We start from the raw sequence: 23149 nt of genomic DNA, 5'->3' as shown, positions 1-23149 counted from the left end.
TGGTAAAACTCCGTGCGGAAGTCCCATATGCAAAGATGTTCTAAGATCCAAAATCCAAAGTCCAATTCCCGAGCCCATTCCCATTCCGGAACTCGGTACAAAATTCAATTTCCAAAAATTAAATTCAAAATCCAAGCACAATCTCACCCAATGGACATCTCCGTACGTTTTACAAGGCCATTTCCAGTCGAAAGGCCATTAAGAAATCAAACATCGGACGCCAAGCCATAAAACCGATCATCCCGGGCACCGTCCCGTAAACCCGAGTCCAAAATACAAAACCCGGATACCAAAGGGTGTGTTTTAGTCGCAAAGATGCCTTAACCACCAAGAAGTGCTACGCTCCAAAACTATACAAAAGTACAAAGCCACGGTACAAAAACAAAAAGGACGGCGTCATCAACCTTGTTTGGCGGCACCTGGGACACGTCACTTGCGCCAGGCGCTGCTCTTGCGCTGGGCGCTGACATGGCTTGGCATTTAGTCGGTTATTCGCCTATTTAAGCCCCTCATTTTCACCCAAATGAGGAGGGGGAACAATTCAATACAACTTCGTAATACTCGTTTTTCCTCTCAAAACTCAAACACAAAATTCAATCTTTAAACTTTCAATTTTCATACAATTTTCTAAAATATCAAAGCAATTGAGAGTAAAAATCGGAAAACTAGCCTAAACCTAGCAAGGTAAACCAAATCCATAATACAAATTACCATGATTTAATCCAAATATCTACCTTTCTTATTTCAAGTTTACTAATCCTATGATGCTCTTGTGATGTCAATACACACTTGAACTAGCAAATGTCAAAAAAGGAGTAATCTTTGAGGGGATTTCATACTTGAAACCCCCCTCAAATGATCTTCCAAACTCCTTCTACAAGTTTTAAATTTCAATCTTTATGCTTTGTTTTCAAAAAAACATGATTAGTAAGTTGAAGCTTTCATTCTTGAAAGTATTCCTTACAACAATCATCATCAAATCTTCAAAAAAACTCAACTTCATACAAGTTCAAGGGTGTTTGGGAAAGTGCAAACCCTTTTCCAAACTAGAACACATGAGCATTTCAATTTCTATCTTCAATATTCAAGTTCTATATTCAATATCCAATGATGTTTAAATGAGATCAACTTCTCTTTAAACTATAATCAATTTCAAGTCATGGAGCATATAGGTGAGGCCTTTTTCACTTGGAAAAGTCAAATCTTTAAAAGTCAAATCTCCTAATTTCAATGTTCAAGTTCTATATTAAAGGCAAGTTTCATTTCAAATTCTATATTCAAAATCAATGATGCTTCAAGATGAGCAACTCATCTAAAGTTAAGATTTTCTAGAGAATTGAATCCTTGTCGGGCACATTTATTATTAAGAAGTTGTTTGGCGTTTAGATGTCAAATACAATAGTACAATTTCAATATCGTCATTTCAATATCGCACTTACAATATCGCACTTTCAATATCGCTCCTTCAATATCGCACTTTCAATTCCGCACTTTCAATTCCGCACTTTCAATATCGCACTTTCAATATCGCAATTTCAATATCACAATTTTAATATCTCACTCTTTACTCGTCTTTTCAAGGCGATGTGGTTTTGTACGCATTTCGATAATTCCTCTTATTTATGATGATGCTTTACATGTTTATCGCTTTCATCACCTAACATGCTAAATACAAAAATATACAAAATGTTACATAACGCTTAATAAAGATAATTTTTGGACAAACCGGCCTGAGGTTCCCTTAATTAACTTTAAAGAAAAATGACCACGTACAAGTAGCAATTTCAATGTTCTAAATGCCTGAATCAACCAACCTAGTGTATGATTAGGATTTCACAAAAATGATCCTTGTCTTGTATTTGAATGTATTTCTAAAGCTTGCCAAAAAAAGCGGTTCAATCCGGTACCCGAATCTCACACATTCGGTTTTAAGATTCAATGCCTTGTCCAAAAAGAGTCAACTTTGGTCCTTCCAAACCGGACCTTAAAATGTTTGGTGGCGACTCCGTCGAAGTTCGATATTTGGAAGTCGTAGGGGTATTTTGCGCACTTTCTTATACCTTGACATTTGATTTTTCTCTATGTTCAAATCCAAGTACGCCATTTGTGTAAACCTAGGATTTGGCTCCCCTTTTGGGGTGGGATTGAAATGATCAAGTCAAACCTAGTTGATTACACACTTGATAAATTGGACAAGTTAGAGACTTTGATGAGTCTTAAACAAGACTCATCAAGCTCTCATAACTTGCATGCAAATTATACGAAATACGAAAAATACCACTATAAAGAGAAAATGCAATACAAGTATATGACACACACAAAAAATACCCCTACAGTTATGAACACCAAATTATGAGGATTTATGTGTTTAGAATATTCAAGGATATTTTGGTTTGAAGCATTATAATTTTCAGATTGGAAATATTAAATAAAGTGTTGATTTTTTATGGTTTAAAGTGATTTTAATGGTGATTCAGGGTTAGGGTTTTAATCTAAGCCTAATGACTAATTATTTAGCATAATTAGATGACTATTTTAATTATGATAATCAATTATATTTTCAGATTATTTTAAAGACTTAAATCGTCGATCTTTAATGGTTTTCAACACGAAAATAAAATAATTTCATGCTAGGGTTTTAATCGTTCAATTCAGACTATTATTTTATTAATAAACAATTGATTTCTAATTAATTCAAGTGTTTTAAAAGTTAAGTTGCTGGAAATTTAAGGAACATGACTAATAATTAAATTTCATTATTTTAATGATAGCAGGTGATTTCTAATCTAAAGCCTTAATTCACAAAGTGGCCCCCATATTTAGGTGTTCAAGATATGTACATGTCTAGGGTGACCACCGTTTTCATGAGGATTAATGTGATGTTATATTATTATGATTCATGTGACTTGGATTATTATGGATTCATGTTTGATGTGTTGAACGAACATGTTGTATTATTATATGGATTCATGTTTGATGTTGTGAACAAGCATGTTTGAATTATTGTGGAACTATGATTTTATTGAACAAGCATGTTGTGATTACTTACGATCGCTGAATTTAATGTCAAGCATGATGTTCAAGTATTATATGCATTTATGGGTGTTTCACATGGAAGGGATTATTTTGATGCTATTGTACGTAATGTCTAGCATATTTTGAGCCAAGTATTCATGCCTCGTTGCACCATTTATTCTACTCCATTTGTAGGGTATGGTTGGGGAGTCTATGTGAATTGAATTAAGAATTTTTCGTGCCTAGTGCACAACCCGCACGTTAATGGGAATGTCGTGGAATCTCAATAGTATATTGGGAAGGAACAATGGGAGTAACATCACTTGAGTCTTGCATGTTTGATCACAAGTCCTGACGGATTAAAAAGGTGTGTTGTTTGGTTGCTTGTTGTTATATGCCCTATGTTGTGTCTTGAGTTCACTTGGTTAGAAAATATTAATAAATGTAAAGTGCAACCAGAACAAGCTTCAAAACTCTTCGAACGTATATACCTTGAGTATGAACAATGGGGGAGTCTTGCCGGAAAACTTGTACTCCTAATAATGATACAAGACGTTGTTTCATTTCTTTTTTGCGGTGGAATTCCGTCGGTATAGTCCGACAAGTGGTTTGTTTAATTATATTATATTTTTGGCGTTTGGTGGGCTCCCAACACCCTTCCTTAAATGGATATTTCTTTTAGGCCCGTTCGAAGCTTATTCTTAATTAATCTATGAGTCAAGAGTCGTGTCAAGAGTCGAGTCTTGTTTCTACGATTAATTTTTCATTTATATGGCTTTTGCATGTGGATTAATTATTGTGAGTGAATAATGTTAGACTAGGATTTCATTCTAGCTTGTTCGCACTCAGCCTTCGCTGACTTCGTGCTTCATGTCTTTTGGTCATGGCCTTTGCCTTAATGACCTTATGATGATCCATCATTGCATTTGTGTTGTTAGGGAGTAGATTTTAAATAACAGGTTTGTAGAGATAACTTGTTGGAGAAGTTATCTAGCATGGGGATTTTGATTGAGCGTAGTTTTTCTCCTTTATTGATTAAAATCTATTATTTTATTAGTCTAGACTACTTCAACTATTTAAACTGCTAGTTAATGGATTTTGGTTACTTAAACGTTTTGGTTTTGGGTCGTTATGGTTCCAATTTGTATGGAGGTCATTAACTACTATTTAATGTTTGAAAGTTAGTTAATTTCGTTGCGTAATTCTGGTAATAGCCTTAAACGTGATCATGGTGGCAGCAATACTTTAGTAATTCCTTTGTTTAAGTTGGAAAATGGTTTTATAAAGGCAAGGAATTATTAGGGTGTTACAAAGTGGTATTTGCAGACCTCTAGTTTAAGAGCTTTTTTGCATTAAATAATAATGCAAGGTGGTAATTCCTTAAACTATGATTTAAGAATTACTTAATAGTAATTGATACTATTTGAGTGGTTTTGAAAAACTTTAGGATGTTTTAAAATTTTATTTTCCTAAAGTTAAAATGTGAGTTTTGAGTACTCAGTATTTTCAAAAGTCAAATACCAATTATTTAAGTCTATTTGAAATTAAGTTGAATTTTTAAATTTTTATTATTTAAACTAAAAAAATTCCGAAATATTATTTAAATTTGAACTTAATTCGTATTAATTTCCGAATTTTTTTTTCTGAATTTTCGTGGAATTTCCAGCAAAAAAATATAATAATTATTTATTTGAATATAATTATTTAATTTTTTATTTAATTAATTATTTATTTACATAATTATTTTCGAAAAATCATTTCCTTATTTGAATTAATTAAAATTAATTATTCGATTTTTATTATTTACTTTTCGATTTCATTTAAATAATTTCGACTAAATTAGAAGTTATTTATTAATTAATTTCGAAAATTATTAATTACTCCAAGTGAGGAAAGGGTAGATTAAGAAGGGCATATTTAGACTAAGTATGCATTTTGATTAAGGGTTTATATACTAAGTATGCATTTCATTAAGTGTTATATGTTAAAGTATTTGTTATTGAATATTGTTTAAAGTTTAATCATGTTTTATTTTGCTTTATATGATTAACTGCATCATAATTCATTGTTAAGCATATACTTGTGCATCCAATTTGTCTAAGCATATTTTATATTCTTTAGGGGAATTTATTTTTTTTGTTGGGAACACGTTAGTAAGACTTTTAAGTTGTGTATTTTTAGGATTTAAAAATGTTGCCCTCAAAGTTCTTTAACCTAGGACAACTAGAGAAGTTGGACTGTAAACCTCCGCGCATTTACGTAAAGAAGATTGAGTTCGCTTGCAATTACTTTGCTACAATCAAGGATTTGTCACACCAAAGGAATATGGATGTTATGGCTGCAATGGTCATTTACTGCTTACCTAATAGGATACCATACATTGCACTTAAGAATAAGTTTCATGACACACATTATGAGGATGGTACTCCTAATTATTATAAGTATGGTACTGGAGATGGTAGGTGGAGGTATGACACTAAGGTCATGACTACTATCTTAGAGCTTGCTGAAAAGAGTTATGAGGATGGTAGGCTGGTAGGCTGGTAGAAAGCTTGAACTAGATCGTATAGAAGGATATAGTGATATTGAGAATGCAATGAATGAGGATGAGAATGAGGATGTGAATGAGGGTAGTGATGATGAAGTTGTTGAGATTTAGAATCCTAAACATATAGAGCGTGAGCCAACTATTGAGATATCTAGTGGATCTGAGGCAGAGCCTGAAACTAACAATGAGGTTACTAGCATGCCACGCCAAGATGATGAGAATATGGGGTATGATTCTGATCCTGAAGAAGACATGGATGATCCTGAAGATCAAGACTTCACTCTAGAGCACTACAACAAAAGAAATGATCTTCGAGATGCCTTTAGTATTTGAGTATTGTAATAGTTTAGTTATTTATTTTAGTTGAATAATAAAGTAGCAAATATACTATTTATGGTTTAAGTAATGAATTATTTATGGTTTTAGTGGAATAAAGTAGTATCTAAAGGATGTAGAACTCTTTTATTGAAGTAATAAAAGTACTTAAATTCTTTTCGTTATCCTTAAATTCTAAGTTTCAAATTTGAGTTGAGTGATTATCGCAAACGGATTTATTGTTATTTCTTCAATAAAATTCTACTTGTATCGTGGTTGATTTTTCTACCACTTAATTTTGTGATGCGAACAAAGTAGGGACTTGGCCCAATGTTGGCGCCACTTGCCCATAGGTCCAAATTTCCGTGCCTTTTGTTTTATGCTTTGGTTTGTTTAATTGGAGTAATACCTTAGTAATGTCGTGTCCGACCTAGTCATTAAAGTTAGTCTTTTATTTTATTCAGGAGAAGGAATATGGCTAACCAAGGAATTGCTGATGTGGTTAGACAGTTAGCTGAGGTAGCGAAAAACTTAGCCCAAGCTAGGAATAACCCAGTGCATGATCCGGCTAGGGAAATGTTCAAAAAGGTGGCCCAAAGTAAGCCTCCATTGTACCAAGGGGAGTCTAACCCGAGTGTACTGGAAAGCTGTCTAATGGAGTTTTATAAACTAATTGTGGATGTGAACTTCCCAGAGAACCTTAGTGTTAATAGTGTTGTACATTACCTTAGGGGAGAAGCTAACTTATGGTGGAAGAGATGTGAGGATGCCTTGAGAGCTACACCTAAATTTTGATGGGAATCATTTAAGGTTTCCTTAAGGAATAAGTTTTACCCACCATACCTGAAAAAGAAGAAAGCTCAGTAGTTAATCGAGCTGAAGATGAAAGGAATGTATGTGACTGAGTACTACTCCAAGTTCATAGAACTGTCTAGGTTTGCATCTGAAGTGGTGGAAACGGGAGAACTTAGGGCTCAAAGATTTGAGAGTGGACTGACCATGGATTTGCAGTTGATTCTAGCTAAAGAGACATTTACCTCTCTAGACACCCTGTACGGAAAGGTTGCCCATTTGTATGGACTATAGCATAGAAAGAACGGAAGTGGTGAGAAAAGAAAAGATGTTGGGAACCAAAATGAGGGAAGTAACCAACAAAATCATGAAAACTTTAAGAAAAACAAGGAAAACAATAACTTCCAGTTCAGGGAAGCAATGGTGGAAACCGAAACAACAATGGTAATGGAAACCAGAATGGGGGAAACGGAACAAGGACTTATGATTGCAGGCGCTGCCATACTAATCACTCCATAAAGGATTGTGATGATAATCTAGTGGTTTGTAGGTTCTGTGAGAAGTTAGGCCATAAGGAATTTGAGTGCTTTAATAAGAATGGAAAGCCTAACCAGAACAACTCTCAGAATAACCGCCAGAACAACAACCGGAATAACCAGTACCGGAATGGGGGAAATTCCGGTAATAATGGTGGAAACCAGAGAGGTTACCAAGGCGGTAACAACAACAACAATGGGCAGAACAATGGAAGGTCTGGGGGAAACTATCAGCAGAATGGAAACCAAAACACCAATGGGAATGCCAATGACGGTGCCTACAACAAAAGAGTTGCGCAAGGAAAGATGAATGTGATTACTAGGTAAGAAGCAAAAACTTCAACCGACGTCATAGCCGGTACTTTTTCTATTAACTCCTTTTTAGTTAAACTACTATTTGATTCTGGTACAACTTATTCGTTTATCTCAATGGGTATTTTGGAGAAATTAGGCCTTAAAGAACCTGAAATAATTGAGGTACCCATAGTTATACCAACTGGTAGGATAGTGAGGTGTACCAAGATCCATAGAATTGTGCCTTTGACCATAGCCAAAACCGTATTCTTATCTAGCCAAATCGAGTTTGAATTAGAAGACCTATACTTAATCTTAGGGATTGATTGGTTGGCCTTGTTCAAAGCCAAGATGGACTATGAGGTTCAAACAAAATTTTTGAGAAAAATATCGGAAGAAGAAGATTCATTTGAGGTCTAGCTTAGGGAAGGTAGTGTCCTATCGTCGTTTTGGTGAACCTAGAAGTGTTGGAATCATCACGGTAATGAAACTCGTGAAGCTAGTCAGTAAGGGAAACCCAGTTTTCTTGTGCAATGTGAGAAACCTCGAACATGTAACTAAGGATCAACCGGAGGACATTGCAGTATTGAATGAATTTCTAGACGTGTTTCTGGATGAGATCCCCGGAATGCCGCCCAACCGACCAATTAACTTTACCATAGATTTAGTACCTAGAACTGCAACTATTTCGAAATCTCCCTATCAAATGGCTCTAGCAGAAATGAGTGAGTTTAAAGGTCAATTGGAGGATTTGCTAGAGAAGGGTTATATCAGACCTAGTGCATCTCCATGGGGAGAACTAGTCTTGTTTGTGAAGAAGAAAGATGGGAGTATGAGACTCTGTATAGACTACGGAGAACTTAATAAGGTCATAATCAAGAATAAGTATCCTTTGCCTAGGATAGATAACCCGTTTGACTAGTTGAAGGGAACAGGAATCTTTTAAAAGATTGATTTGTTTTCGGGTTATCATCAGTTGAGAATCGCAGATCATGATGTACCAAAAACTGCATTTAGGACTAGATACGGTCATTATAAGTTCACTGTTATGCCTTTTGGGTTAACCACTGCACCTGCAATAATTATGGACTTAATGAACCGTGTATTCCATGCATTCTTGGAAAAGTTTGTAGTGGTTTTCATAGATGATATCCTAGTATATTCAAACAGGGAAGAAGATCATGCTGAACACCTAAGGTATGTATTGAGTACGTTGAGAGACATCCAGTTGTACGCCAAATTCTCGAAGTGTGAATTCTGGCTGGAAAAGGTTGCATTTTTGGGAAATTTCATGTCTAAGAAAGGAGTTGTTGTGGACCCTGCAAAGATTAAAGTTTTCGGTGAATGGCCTACACCTAAGAGTGTCACCGATATTCAAAGTTTTCATGGTTTAGCTGGATGTTATAGGCGTTTTGTGAAAGACTTTTCTAGAATAGCCAAACCAATGACTAATTTGATAAAAAAAAAAAAAAAAAAAAGAAAAAAAAAAAAAGGAACCTAGGTTTGAGTGGAATGGGCAGTGTGAGGAAGCATTCCAAGCTCTGAAGACGTGATTGACAACCGCGCCAGTGCTAACTCCACCAGATCGAGGTGATAGTTACGACGTATACAGTGATGCGTCGAAGAATGGTTTAGGGTGTGTACTGATGCAAAATGGGAAAGTGAATGCATATGTGTCAAGACGGTTGAAACCGCATGAAGCAAATTACCCTACCCATTACTTATAACTAGCTTCCATATTGTTTGCATTGAAGATATGGAGACATTATCTGCATGGTGTGAAATGTAAGATATTCACGGATCATAAGAGTTTAAAGTACATTTTCACACAAAAGGACTTGAATATGCGTCAAAGAAGGTGGTTAGAATTGATCAAAGATTATGATTTGGACATCCAATATCACGAGGGAAAAGCCAATGTAGTTGTAGATGCCTTGAGTAGGAAATCGAGCCAAAGTGTGAATGCATTAGTAGTTGCTAACAAACTACGTAAGGATATGCAACGATTGGATCTAGAAATAGTGGATGGTGAATGCTTAGAAGGAATGATGAATGCATTGAACATCCAACCGCTAGTGTTTGATGAGAATAAAGAGAATCAGGCTGGAGATGTTAAGTTGAAGCGAATCAAGGAAAATATTTCGTAGGGAAAGGAAATAGATTTTAAGATCCATGATGATGGAAGCTTGAGGTACAAAGGAAGGTGGTGTGTGCCTCAAAAGTGTGGAGAACTGAAGGAAAAGATGATGAGAGAAGGTGACACTACCACGTATTCTGTTCACCTGGGTGGTGCCAAGCTGTATAAACATCTAAAGAAGCACTACTACAAATCCCGCCTGTTAAAGACGCTTTTTTGACCATTTTACGACGCCTTAAAGGGTCGCGAATTTAGACCTCGACGCTTTCATAAAGCGTCGAGAAAATGAGAGTCAAGAATTTTCTCGACGCTTTTTTGCGTCAAGAATGACGACGCCTTTTGCAGACCTTCTTTTTTGTAAGGCGTCGAGAACCTCGACGCTTTTAAGCGTCCAGACTTTTGATATTGGTGTTGACAACATTATTTTCCCGCAATGCCCACCTTTTAACTATTTAATTTTCTGGAAGCTGAAAAGCGTCCAGAAATTAGGGATTTGGGCGCTTAAAAGCGTCCAGTTGCCGTGAATTTTATTCCCAATGATTACAATAACACGACTCCAAAAAGCGTCCACATTTATTTGTAGAAGCTTTTTTTCACGTATTCGTGTATCGTATATAAGATCTTTTTATTACTCGTACCTATTCCTGTATCGCATATATATAATATATATTCATAATAAAACATTATTCATCGCAGTTATAAATTTAAAAATAAAGTGCAACACAAGAGCAATGAAACTTGAATTGTGAATAACTGGTCTTCAATTAACAATAAAATTAACACAAGTAGTTAAATTTCATAGTACGTACATGTATGTTACTAACCATAATCCAAACATACACGCATCTACATCACTAACCAAAATCCTAACCAACAGTCAAAAACAAAGAAATTAAAACTAAAACCTAGAAAAGCTAACTAGCTAGGATGTACTATATATACTACATATAGATTATCGATGGTAGTAGCTCATATGAAGCTCAACTGTCTTGGCCTTCATGCTGCTTTTGCACCTTATCATGTTGGACGAAGGAAATGAATTACAACATGAGGAGAATTTCATATAAATTGTTTAATCACGCAAATTGTTTACCTATCTTTGGACTTTAGCCTATTAGTTTTTCATGCAGGTTAATTATTTCGTATTCATCATGACTGCAGAAGGAATTCATTACCTTGGTTACTTAGAAGAACGGTTTTTCTAGTGCAACTCTTAGGAAGATCAGTAGGTTAAACCTATGCCCCTTCTTACTCTTAGGAAGATCAGTAGGTTACTCTACTTCATTTGATTCTACAGCCTAAATTTCTTTGTCTACGGAAGCAACCCGGCCTGGATGATCTTTTGCTTTCTTATAAGATGATGGCTCAAGATAAACCATCACATTTGAGATAAAAACAAAAGGTAGGATTTGAGTTTAAAAAAACATAAAATGAATGAGAAGAGGAAGAAAATTTCTTCTGGTATTTGTATTTATCTAAGTCTTATGACAGGTATAGAGTGGACAAAATCATTATATTTGGAAGGTAGTTTAGGAACACATGAAAAATAACAGGTACAAAAATAGGTAAATTTGAGTTGGAAGATGAGCAAAGGGTGTGATGTGGACAGGAAACTATAGGAGAAGAGACATTCAAATAAATGTCTTGGGTGAACACTTATGCTTCTGTGCTCCTGTGAACACCTCTACCCTACCCTATCCTAGGAACACCTAAGCTCCTGTGATTCACAATGTCCTTACCTAACAATAGAGACCTACAATGATGCTGAAATATTCAGTTCCATAATCTGGATCTAAAATAGTTTACTTTCTTGTGAAGTTTCTCATCATGCTCCAGAAAATCTAAAATAGATTACAACACCGGAAACTTGCTAGGCAACAAGTCAGTCCAAATAGTATGTATAACCTTGATCTAACAACCAATGTCTTGTTAGTAGTGTGGTCCCGAAATAAGCATTTTTGGAATTGAATGTCATCACTCATTACTTGTTATTAACATCTCTCATTATCAACAACCCCTTTCCACTCCATACATCACCTATCTCCCTAAAAAATCAGAGACTGACTGACACAAGAGCAGTCATTGTTATTTTAGAACAGATACGATCAGTAACTTAGTCAATGATCTAATTGCTAGTATGCACATTACTTGTTTGCGCTAAAATAACTAGGGAGAGTTGGTAATGAACATCATTCACGTTACTTACTTGTTAGTCTAAATACAAATTATTATAAAAACAAATACAAATTAGTATAAACAAAGATCTGGCATGGAAAATCAGTTATAAACCAATGGCAATAGGAAAGCAAAACGAATAGTGCCAACTGCTTATCATTACAAGCCATGAACAAAAAATTATTTACCTGTGTGTAACCAAAAATTTTGAGCAACCTGAGAGACCAGCAACTGTCTGCAATTAATCCTAGTGCCTCGTCTGTAAGGAGGCGACACCATGAAAGATCTAAGAACTCGAGATTTTTGCAACGCCTAGCAAGAGAAATGGTGGCATGCTAACATAGATCAGTATTTCTTTGATGGTTTTTTCCTGTTTCATCTGTTTCTTAATCCAAGTTACTGTCTTCTGACAGGCAGTTCATAACTGAACATCTGCAACTGATGAAAGTTTTTTTTTCTTTCCTGTCATGTCTTCAGATAATTCCTGCAGAACAATTCCATATATAACTATATGAGTCATATCTTATGTTGTGTATCACTGACAAAATTTTTCTTATGACTAAATTACTGTTTTGTGATTTTATTTCTTGAACTTCAGGATGAAAGTTACTGCATTTAAATTAAATGTGTTTATGGTTTTTAAACAAAACAAACAATTATTCCAACTTCAGGTTCAGGATAGGCTCTTACTCCGCCCTCATCCACCAAGTAATAACTTGATTACATGAAGCCCTTATAATATAACGTCACACCTAAAAATACCAAATAAACACGATTACTGAAGTCTCATGCTATTTTATTTCTGTACTATCTGTTGTTCTTACAGCGAAAACTTTCTGAAGTACAAACATCAAAATGACTCAAATTACTTGTTCAATCTGATGGGTAGAATCATAAAGGTATTGATCATTCAACTAGTAAATTGTTAATCCCTAAAAGTTCGAATCTTGACTAAATTTGCAATCATATGAAGAAGAGTTGAAACCAAACAAGTCATGTACAACACCAATATGTTTGCTACTATAATTGTCATATGAAGTGAAGATCATAGTAATCAATTATCTTTTGGTTAAGATTTTTTATTCATCCAAAAGTATTAGAAACTCATGTACATAGAACTTCCATTTGACCCATTCTGCACGTTATTTCAATGATTCACTATCAGTTCCAGATCAGAAGTAGAGTTTGATAAACACAGAATATAACAAAGTTCCAAAGGTGAAGATTGTACTCTAATTCAGAAAGAATGAGCATGTAAGGAGTGGAAGCGGAACAGAATCCGTAAAGACGCGAAAAGACTGCAATCAAGCTAGCTTTATCAGTATGGTCCGCCCATACATTTATTTTCTGTCCTGAAGTTATGCTTATCAGATGTCTTATTTCACGAACCTCCTATTCATCTTAATAAAGAAATCAGGACAAGCATAATTTAGATACCCTGAACCATCAAAATGGCCTGAAGGTCGGAGACAACTTAAGAATAAATTCTCATTTTTGGCATAAAGAAAAACGAGCAGAATATAGGTGCTCATGCGCAACCAAAGAATACTAGTTCATTTGTCGGGGGTACTTGATAGGACGGCATTGGAGTTTGACATCGAAATAGAGTTTTATTTTCAGTGTGAAAGGCATATTAGCAGCCTTCACCGCAAAGATAAAAGATTATCTTTTATTAATAAGGACACGAAATCAATATTTCTTACTCAACTAATTATGTTTAAGACGTTTTTGACGACTATACCTATGATGAGCGACATTTATGTCGCTCTTAGCTTAGGATTTTAGTTCATTTTATTAGCATTTTATTATTATTTTCGCTTAGTTTTATTGTTTTTAGTTCGTTTATCGCATTTTTGCATTAATCGTAATATTTTCTCGTCTTGCGTATATTTTAGTCGTTTTTGCTCTAAATATGCCTTGACGATGTTTAATATTGTCCATTTATGCTTGACGATGTTTTAATATGATATTACGATTTGCAAACATGCGATACGAATTAATAAAATGCTACGCGATTTAATAAGTGTGCTAGGCGATTTGAATAAGTTGGCTATTCTTTGTTTGATTGAGTGCAACGACGATGTTCTTTGTGCAGAGACGTAGCAAGCCCTAGCTCTATGTGCAGCCAGCAACATTCGAGCTACCTTAGAGCAATGCAGCCACAGTAGCACTCAAGCAAGCAGAAGAGCAGCGCACAGCAAGAAGCCACAACAGCAGCCTTTGCACACGTACAAACAAACAACATAGCTGCTGTTGTTGTGCACACTTTGAGCTATTGTTCACCACAGCAATAGCCAAGCATTCCAGCAAACACGGCACAGCAATACAGCGCAGCACAGACCCACAAGAACACAACAGCAATACCAGAAGCAAAGCACGCAGCAATCGCACAGCAGAACACGCAGCTGTGGGCGCAGCAAAGCTCGCAGCAGTCTGTGCGATCGAGTGCTTTCCTGTGCGATTGAACAGCTGTTGTGCGAGCGAACTTAAGCTCCTATGTGGTTGAACAAACTGCAGTTTAGAGATCAGAATGTCTTGATTTTCCTATGCGATCGAATGTATAATTTTGTGCGACCACACAACACCCTTTGTACGACCAAATTGGAACGCGGGGCTGCTGTTGTAAAAGCTTAAAATCGCAGCGAAGCTAGAGTTAGTTTTTGACGTAATTCATTTCTAATTTTCAGATTTTAGGCTTAGCTTAGAATTCTCTCTCTAGAATTAGTTTAGGGCTTAGATTAGAGATTAGGATTAAGGATTCTTAGCCTCAAATTCTTGATTCTAAATTCAATTCAATCATCAAATTTTCAGATTTCTTTCTTTTTGCTTTAAGTTTTGTTCTTCATTTTGTGCTTCAAAGTTTGATGCAATTTCACCATTTCAAGGTATAATTCTTTTTTCTCTTTTTGATTTGTTCTTTAATTCTTTAATTGCTACATTAATTTCGTTTATGCTTTGATTTCATGCTTGAACTCTAGAATTAGTTTCACATTTTGAATTTCATTGATTTTTCCCCAATTTTTGTGGTTTGAATTTTCTGAATTTTATTGTTTCAATTAGCTTCATTAATTCAATTAGTTCCATGATTAGGATTAATGTTAGTTTAATGTTGATGTTAATCATGCTAATTGAGTAGTTTAGTCCAGAGGTTAGGGATGAAGCCTTGGCATTGAATTTGAGGAATTTTAGGGAAAACTCATGATTGATGTTGTGATTAAATGTGATTTATGATAGGATTTCCATGACTAATTGAGTAGTAGTCGCGAATGCTATTTGATTGGATTATATTGGAATGTATGATTAGGTTTGGCAAGACATTGTGAGCCTAATTCGTGCAAGTGAATGATAGTTCCTATTATATGCAAGCTTATCTAGTTTAGGATTATGCGAAAGCTTTCCATAGGCTAGGTTGCTTCGCGTGCTCCATCCGAGAGGTGGCGAGCACGTCATTAGTTTTTATTCCCCTATTTTCTATGTTGTTGCATATTCATGAATGTCTTGACCTTGTTATTTCTTTGATTCGATTCCCATTGCCGATTCCCGAATCCTCTAGAATTTCTTTATTTGTTTGCTTTTCTAGCTTTGATTAGTTTAATTCAAACACTCAAATTTGATTCGAACTAGCTTGTGAATGCATAGATTGAATAGTCAAACATATCCATTCCTATGGGACGATCCCTATACATGCCACTATAGTCCATATAGCCGGTTAATTTAGGTGTTTTATAAATTTTGTTTGGTGAGGTGTTGATCTATCAACGACGGAAAAACACCCTATCAAAATGGCGCCGTTGCCGGGGAATGGCATCATTGTTTGATTTTTCATTCTAGTTCGCTAGTCTAGTTCATTTTTTATTTTCTTTTTTTTAAAAAACCAAAAAAAATGGCAAATTCCTTTGTATCTCAAAATGACAAATCGATTTCACTTGATGATCTTCTCTTTCTTCATGACAATTTCCTAAGCTCTTTGAATTTTGAGTCTCCAAACTCATTGTTTGAGAGGCTCCTTTACATAAAATATGATGAAATTCAAGAAGAGCAAAGAATAGATTCTTGTTTGAATTCATTTGAGGTCATGCCCCAACAAGTTATCAACGACTTTTTGGGAATTTCTAACCTATTACAAGAGTCTATTAAGGAAGTATCGTGGAGAAGAGATGAGTTTGAGGCTACATTGCCACCTATGATGCATGACATTGAGGAGTTGAGTATTGGAGAGTTTGTTCCTACTCGTTCCTCTTTGAGTGAGTGCATCGATAATGGTGATGAAAATCTATTTGCTCCATTTTGCCTCGAAGTGCTTAAGTCGATTGGAATTGAGGCAACAAGTGAGTGTGCCAACAAAAATATTTTAAAAGTGAATGAAGGATCTTATGTTGAGATTTTTTGTGCTTTATGTGATGTGAGTGAAGTTGTTTGCGAAGATTTTGTTCCTACTCCCTTCCCTCATTCCCCATTCCGAAAGAGAAAACTCAACATTTATCCTTCGTTTCCCATTTCTTTTCCCTTTTTGTCAAAACTCCCGCCGCTTGAGGATTCTTCTTCCTCTATTGATCTAAATGATTCTCCTTCCCCAGAGGAGCATGAAGAAGGGAGTATTTCTTTTGATTTTCATTTTGATTTTTCTTATTTTTGGTTCCCTACCCCTTGTAGGCATACAGTTGCATTCTACTTTGTGCTTGCATCTCATTTGACTCTTGCCTACTTGTTACTATTGGATATGTTTGCCATTGCATATGACAAACTATTGCGATCGTTGTCGGGGTATTTACTAGAGGTAAAAGGCGTCAAGTTAATAACTTAGAAAGAGCGCTTCTCTGGAGGCAACCCGTGGGTGTTGGCCATTTGGCCCATGTATACTAATTTTTCTTGATTTTTGAAGTTTTTGTTTGCCTCAAGCTTTCTTGATGTGGAAATCTTTGCATCCATCGCTGCCATGTCCGGCTATTATTTTGGTGAGTTCGTTCGTTATTACGGTTCTTTGCGGGACTTGCTCCCAAGTCATCACCGGTAATATCCTTCTATCTCACATGCATTCTTTGGGGTCGGGCATCATATATGCGGGGCATTGGTTGGATGGGTAGTTGTGCCCCTCCTAGTTTCGTTTTAGGCCTTGAGGACATGGCCTAATTCGAGCTTGGGGGGAGATTCTATTGTTTGCTACTTTGATCTCCATGTGATGGATTGCTTGATTTTGTGAATATTTTGGATTTTGTGCATATTTCTTGATTAGTTTCATTGATTTTGTGAATATTTTCTTTATTTTCCTTTTCTTTTTACTTCATTTTCTTTTCCTTATTTTATTTCTCTTTTCTCTTTCTTTCTTTTTTCTTTTCGATCTTTGTCAAGGCAAGTTTTTCTAGATTTTTAGGCATTATTCTTGATTTGGGCAAATAAAATTGGCACTTGTAGGCTAGAATGCTTTTATTCCTAATTGGTAGATGTTTGCACGGTTTTCAATGTCTTGGGTCGAATCTAGGATTTAGGTGTTAAGAAAGTTGATTGAACTTTGGGTAGCATGCGTCTTGAACCCTTGGCTTGTGGTAAGATGGTGTCGATCTCTCTGGTGACTTGAAACCGGAGAGAGTGGTATTTGCTCCCATGTGAGGTTCATGTTTAAAATAGCCCAAACACATATACATATCTTGAGTGGCATGGATCCTTAGCATTGACTTTCTTTTCTCCCGAATTTGACTATTTCCTTCCCGAGACCGTGACCGGACTACTTTAGGGGACGATAGAGGCATTTCTTTCGGTGACTATTTTTCTTTTTAGTCTAGGACTTTATTTTCTATTTTTCTCATATGTTTTTGTTTGCATTTTCCCCCTTGCTAGCCATTTGAGCCTTGCCCTTCATTTCTTATGAGCACATTACAAGCCTAATAGCCTTTGTTTTATTTTCACCCTTAGAAGTGATAGTGAAGCTTAGAGTTATGATGCTTGTTGCTTTTGGATTGATTATGCAATGTTGAGGAATGATTGTTATTGGCATGAATGGCAAAGTTTGGGAAGTATGTTGTATATAGTGAATAAATAAGCAAAAGTTTTGAAAAAGCCAAAAATAGAGAAAAAAAAAGGCAATAAAAAAAGTTTCAATTGAAACACACAAAAAAAAGAGAAAATCAAATCAAGAAAAGTGCAAAAAGAGTTGTAGTTTAGAATTGTTTTTGAATAAGCTTGGGGGTAACCCAAATAAGTGGCTCGAGTTTGTTTTGGTTCGATTAGCTTGAGTTGATTTCATTGATTGCGCTTCACTTTAGGTATGAGCACCAAATTACCAAATTTGTTCCACGCCTTACCCCTAGCCTACGTTACACCCTAAAAAGTCCTCTTGACCCTTTAGAGTTGAGTCATTGTCGGTGGAGGGAGGATTTGGTCAAGTTTATGGAATGGGATTGTCATGCTAAGATGTAGGGTAGCCTAATCTTGTTTTCTCTGGCGCCTTCGCGGTGTCTCGAGACGCTATTCTCAAGGGTGGAAAGGATCTAGATATTTGACGTGGTATGCTCGGTTGAAGGGGGAATTGGCTAGTGTTTGCCCTTAGTTCTCTTTGCTTGGCACTTGAATATTTAACTCGATCTAGGACATTGGTTAGCGTGCATTCGTCTATTTAGTTAGTAATATTAGCATTCTCTCATACTTGTTCCATAATAAAGGCCCTTATCTTGAGTTTTGTAGTTTCGTTTTTCATTTTTCTTTTCCTTTCTTTTCTTTTTCTTTTCTTTTCTTTCTTTTTCTTGGTTTGTCCATTTTAGTTCTGGGTCCTTGATTAAAAATTTTGGAAGAGTTATGGGTGTTTCTCTTTGGAAACCCTTGCGAGATCCCACTCGCCCTCATGAGCGATTATGGGGTTCAAAGAGCTTGTTGCATGCGCTTAAATGCAACCGTGATTCCTACGAAAGTGAGTTAGTGTGCATTCTTGTAGATCTTATTTTCGTAATTTTGATTTTTAATAAATAAGCTCATTCTCCTCCCCGTTTCTCATTCTAACTTTGCTTGAGGACAAGCAAAGGGTTAGCTTGGGGGAGTTTGATGAGCGACATTTATGTCGCTCTTAGCTTAGGATTTTAGTTCATTTTATTAGCATTTTATTATTATTTTCTCTTAGTTTTATTGTTTTTAGTTCGTTTATCGCATTTTTGCATTAATCGTAATATTTTCTCGTCTTGCGTATATCTTAGTCGTTTTTGCTCTAAATATGCCTTTTGTGCGCATTCTCTTGGCGCAAGGGTCGTTTTGAATATTAACGCGTTTAATATTGTGCCATTATGCTTGACGATGTTTTAATATGATTTTACGATTTGCAAACATGCGATACGAATTAATAAAATGCTACGCGATTTAATAAGTGTGCTAGGCGATTTGAATAAGTTGGCTATTCTTTGTTTGATTGAGTGCAGCGACGATGTTCTTTGTGCAGCGACGTAGCAAGCCCTAGCTCTATGTGCAGCCAGCAACATTCGAGCTACCTCAGAGCAATGCAGCCACAGCAGCACTCAAGCAAGCAGAAGAGCAGCGCACAGCAAGAAGCCACAACAGCAGCCTTTGCACACGAACAAACAGACAACATAGCTGCTGTTGTTGTGCACACTTTGAGCTATTGTAGCAAACACTGCACAGCAATACAGCGCAGCACAGACCCACAAGAACACAACAGCAGTACCAGAAGCAAAGCACGCAGCAATCGCACAGCAGAACACACAGCTGTGGGCGCATCAAAGCTCGCAGCAGTCTGTGCGATCGAGTGCTTTAATTTCCTGTGCGATCGAACAGCTGCTGTGCGAGCGAACTTAAGCTCCTATGTGGTTGAACAAACTGCAGTTTAGAGATCAGAATGTCTTGATTTTCCTGTGCGATCGAATGTATAATTTTGTGCGACCACACAGAATTTGTGCGACCACACAACACCCTTTGTGCGACCGAATTGGAACGCAGGGCTGTTGTTATAAAAGCTTAAAATCGCAGGGAAGCTAGAGTTATTTTTTGACGTAATTCATTTCTAATTTTCGGATTTTAGGCTTAGCTTAGTATTCTCTCTCTAGAATTAGTTTAGGGCTTAGATTAGAAATTAGGATTAAGGATTTTTAGCCTCAAATTCTTGATTCTAAATTCAATTCAATCATCAAATTTTCAGATTTCTTTCTTTTTGCTTTGAGTTTTGTTCTTTATTTTGTGCTTCAAAGTTTGATGCAATTTCACCATTTCAAGGTATAATTCTTTTTTCTTTTTTTGATTTGTTCTTTAATTCTTTAATTTCTTCATTAATTTCATTTATGCTTTGATTTCATGCTTGAATTCTAGAATTAGTTTCACATTTTGAATTTCATTGATTTTTCCCCAATTCTTGTGGTTTGAATTTTCTGAATTTTATTGTTTCAATTAGCTTCATTAATTCAATTAGTTTCATAATTAGGATTAATGTTAGTTTAATGTTGATGTTAATCATGCTAATTGAGTAGTTTAGTCTAGAGGTTAGGGATGAAGCCTTGGCATTGAATTTGGGGAATTTTAGGGAAAACTCATGATTGATATTGTGATTAAATGTGATTTAGTGATAGGATTTCCACGACTAATTGAGTAGTAGTCGCGAATGCTATTTGATTGGATTAGATTGGAATGTATGATTAGGTTTGGCAAGACATTGTGAGCCTAATTCGTGCAAGTGAATGATAGTTCCTATTATATGCAAGCTTATCTAGTTTAGGATTATGCGAAAGCTTTCCATAGGCTAGGTTGCTTCGCGTGCTCCATCAAAGAGGTGGCGAGCACGTCATTAGTTTTCATTCCCCTATTTGCTATGTCGTTGCACATTCATGATTGTCTTGACCTTGTTATTTCTTTGATTCGATTCCCATTGTCGATTCCCGAATCCTCTAGAATTTCTTTATTTGTTTGCTTTTCTAGCTTTGATTAGTTTAATTCAAAATCTCAAATTTGATTCGAACTAGCTTCTGAACGCATAGATTGAATAGTCAAACATATCCATTACTATGGGACAATCCCTATACTTGCCGCTATAGTCCATATAGCCGGTTAGTTTAGGTGTTTTATAAATTTTGTTTGGTGAGGTGTTGATCTATCAACGACGGAAAAACACCCGATCAACCTACAATATCATTAAGTCTCTCTTGGAAAAAATGAAGTATAAATTGACTCATGTTTAACCTCAGATTTTGAGCTCTAATGAAGCACAAGTTGATTTCTACAGAAGTTAGCTCTCTTAGTATTTCAAAGAAATCTTAACATGTGAATCAAATCCCATACTTGCATCAGATTTGCAAGAACATCAACATCAATATATGAAAGAGCTACTACAAACTACAACAAAGCCCCATAGGAACGCTGCACAAACAACCCAGACCCCAACTTTCCAGAGAAAAACCCATCTAAATTCTACCAGTAAACCAATTCAAATGAATTATTGAAACCTAACCATCAAAAGAACTCATATTACTATGAATTGGACATGGAAAACCATTCAAAAAGTCTTGCTTATTTCAAAAAGCAACAAAGAATGTTACAGTAATTCACTACTGGACACTGGGATAGTCCGCAAACTGGCACTGACTAGGGTATGACATAGAGAGATAGAGACACAAACACATCCAATGTGTACAATGCAATGTTTACCTCCCTGGCGGCTGCATTTCATAGAAGCAACGCCACAAGAAGTTGGTGCGGCCTTTGAACAAGGACAGACAAAATGAGAATACCTCTACTTAGTTGGTTCAACAAGATGCAACCTACAATCAACAAACACACAAACACTTCAATAGAATATAACAATCCAAAACTCCAAAATCTTTATTACAAACATTAAAATGTACACAAATCCGAAGTTCTTGTTGTTAAATTCCACACTACCAAGCCCCAAATCCGTACTCCAACACTTGCATAAATTAGACATTTCAGAATTTTACAGAATCTAAGGCCAGTATCGTCCGTGTCTCAATGATACAGCACAATGCAGCAAGAACCAATGCAACTAACAGTTGTTTCAATTTCAGCATTCCTCAATTCGAGGGCCATGGTCAATGAAATATAGAACTTAACAAAATCACAGTACACAATGCTCAAATTAACATTTCTTTCCAACAATACAGCTTGAAATGCAGATGTCTATCCTTACTCTTTCTAAACCCAGAAATATTTCTTTTTTTCAAACAAAAAGAATTCATCCAAGCTTCTTCCTCGAAATTCATGGAACTACGAATTAAATAATAAACATCACAAATGACATATCCAAGAAATTAAATTAAATTAAATTAAATCAACAAGAACCCAGATCCTAAATATTCCCACCAAGATATAAAAGAAAGAAGAATATCTTCACTTAAATCCAGGCTCTGACTGCAAAATTGGAAAATTAAACACATAAATTTGGTGTTGATCTCCAACAAAAACCAAGATAATAATACCAACAAAAGTTTGCATCTCACAATCAAAACACAAACATTCAAAATCAATAAAAACCTAAAAATAAAAATAAAGTGACCTTTAAACCGAATCATATCAACGCGAAAACCCAATTAAAAGAATCGCAAGAAAAAAAAATGCATAAATTTATCTTAAGGGGGGAGAAGTTTACCGAGATTTCTCCTTCTTCGTGGAGGAACCAAGGTTTTGCCTCTCCCTGCCATTTTCGTAGAGCTTATTTTTCAGAGAAAATGGACAAATTTGGATGGGTTACTGGTTATAGGAGATGTTGAATGAAAGCACAAGATTGATTAGGATTATCTTAAGGGGGGAGAAGTTTCGAGGTTTCAGATCTGGAAAAACGAGATGAGAGAGAAAGAAAGAGTAGGCGAAACTGAGGTGGGGTGGTCAGGGTGGGGTTTGGAATGAGGGAATGACCGATTAGAGTAATACGTCTTGGATCAATTGCGTCATCGTTTAAGTGTTGTGCGACGCACCTTAGAATTCAATTTCGTCGCATATCCGTTAACCTGTGACGCAAATGATAAAACTGACCCGTGTCACATACATTGCGTCGTAGGTTAATAAATAAACGACGCAAGTTATATTTTAAAATAGAAATAACTCCTTTTGCGTCACACAATTAAATGAGTGACGTGTTGGGTTATGAATAATACAAACAATATAATACATGCGGAAAAACCATAAAGCCAGGAATCCAAATTAATTGCCACATAGTCAATTAGCATAATTTAGGTTACATACAATGTGATGCGTCCCTTCCCTAGCTGCTCCCGAACCGAACAAGAACAAGTCTTTACAGCTCCAAGTGTCCCCCCTTCGTAGAAAGTCCACAACACGTTCGAATCCGCCATAGGTTCAATCAACTAAGATATTACTTAAGGTTTTATGCAGTTGGGT

The 23149-nt window shown here is 35.9% G+C and overlaps 1 long non-coding RNA gene across 2 annotated transcripts; it reads right to left on the bottom strand.

Moving 5' to 3' along the window:
* Positions 1–10381: 10381 nt before the first annotated feature.
* Positions 10382–22646, bottom strand: LOC130459214 (uncharacterized). Of its 2 annotated transcripts, XR_008918453.1 has the most exons (4): positions 22401–22646; positions 21443–21555; positions 12001–12296; positions 10382–10650 (listed from the first exon to the last, which is right to left on the bottom strand). It is a non-coding gene; the product is annotated as an uncharacterized lncRNA (long non-coding RNA). The 2 variants fall into 2 exon arrangements; XR_008918452.1 differs by lacking the exon at positions 10382–10650 and having other exon boundaries at positions 10661–12296.
* Positions 22647–23149: the final 503 nt, after the last annotated feature.

Source organism: Spinacia oleracea, chromosome 4 (assembly GCF_020520425.1).
Source record: "Spinacia oleracea cultivar Varoflay chromosome 4, BTI_SOV_V1, whole genome shotgun sequence".
NCBI lineage: Eukaryota > Viridiplantae > Streptophyta > Magnoliopsida > Caryophyllales > Amaranthaceae > Spinacia > Spinacia oleracea.
Note: the sequence above shows the minus strand (reverse complement) of the source record. Positions and strands in the feature narration are given on the sequence as shown.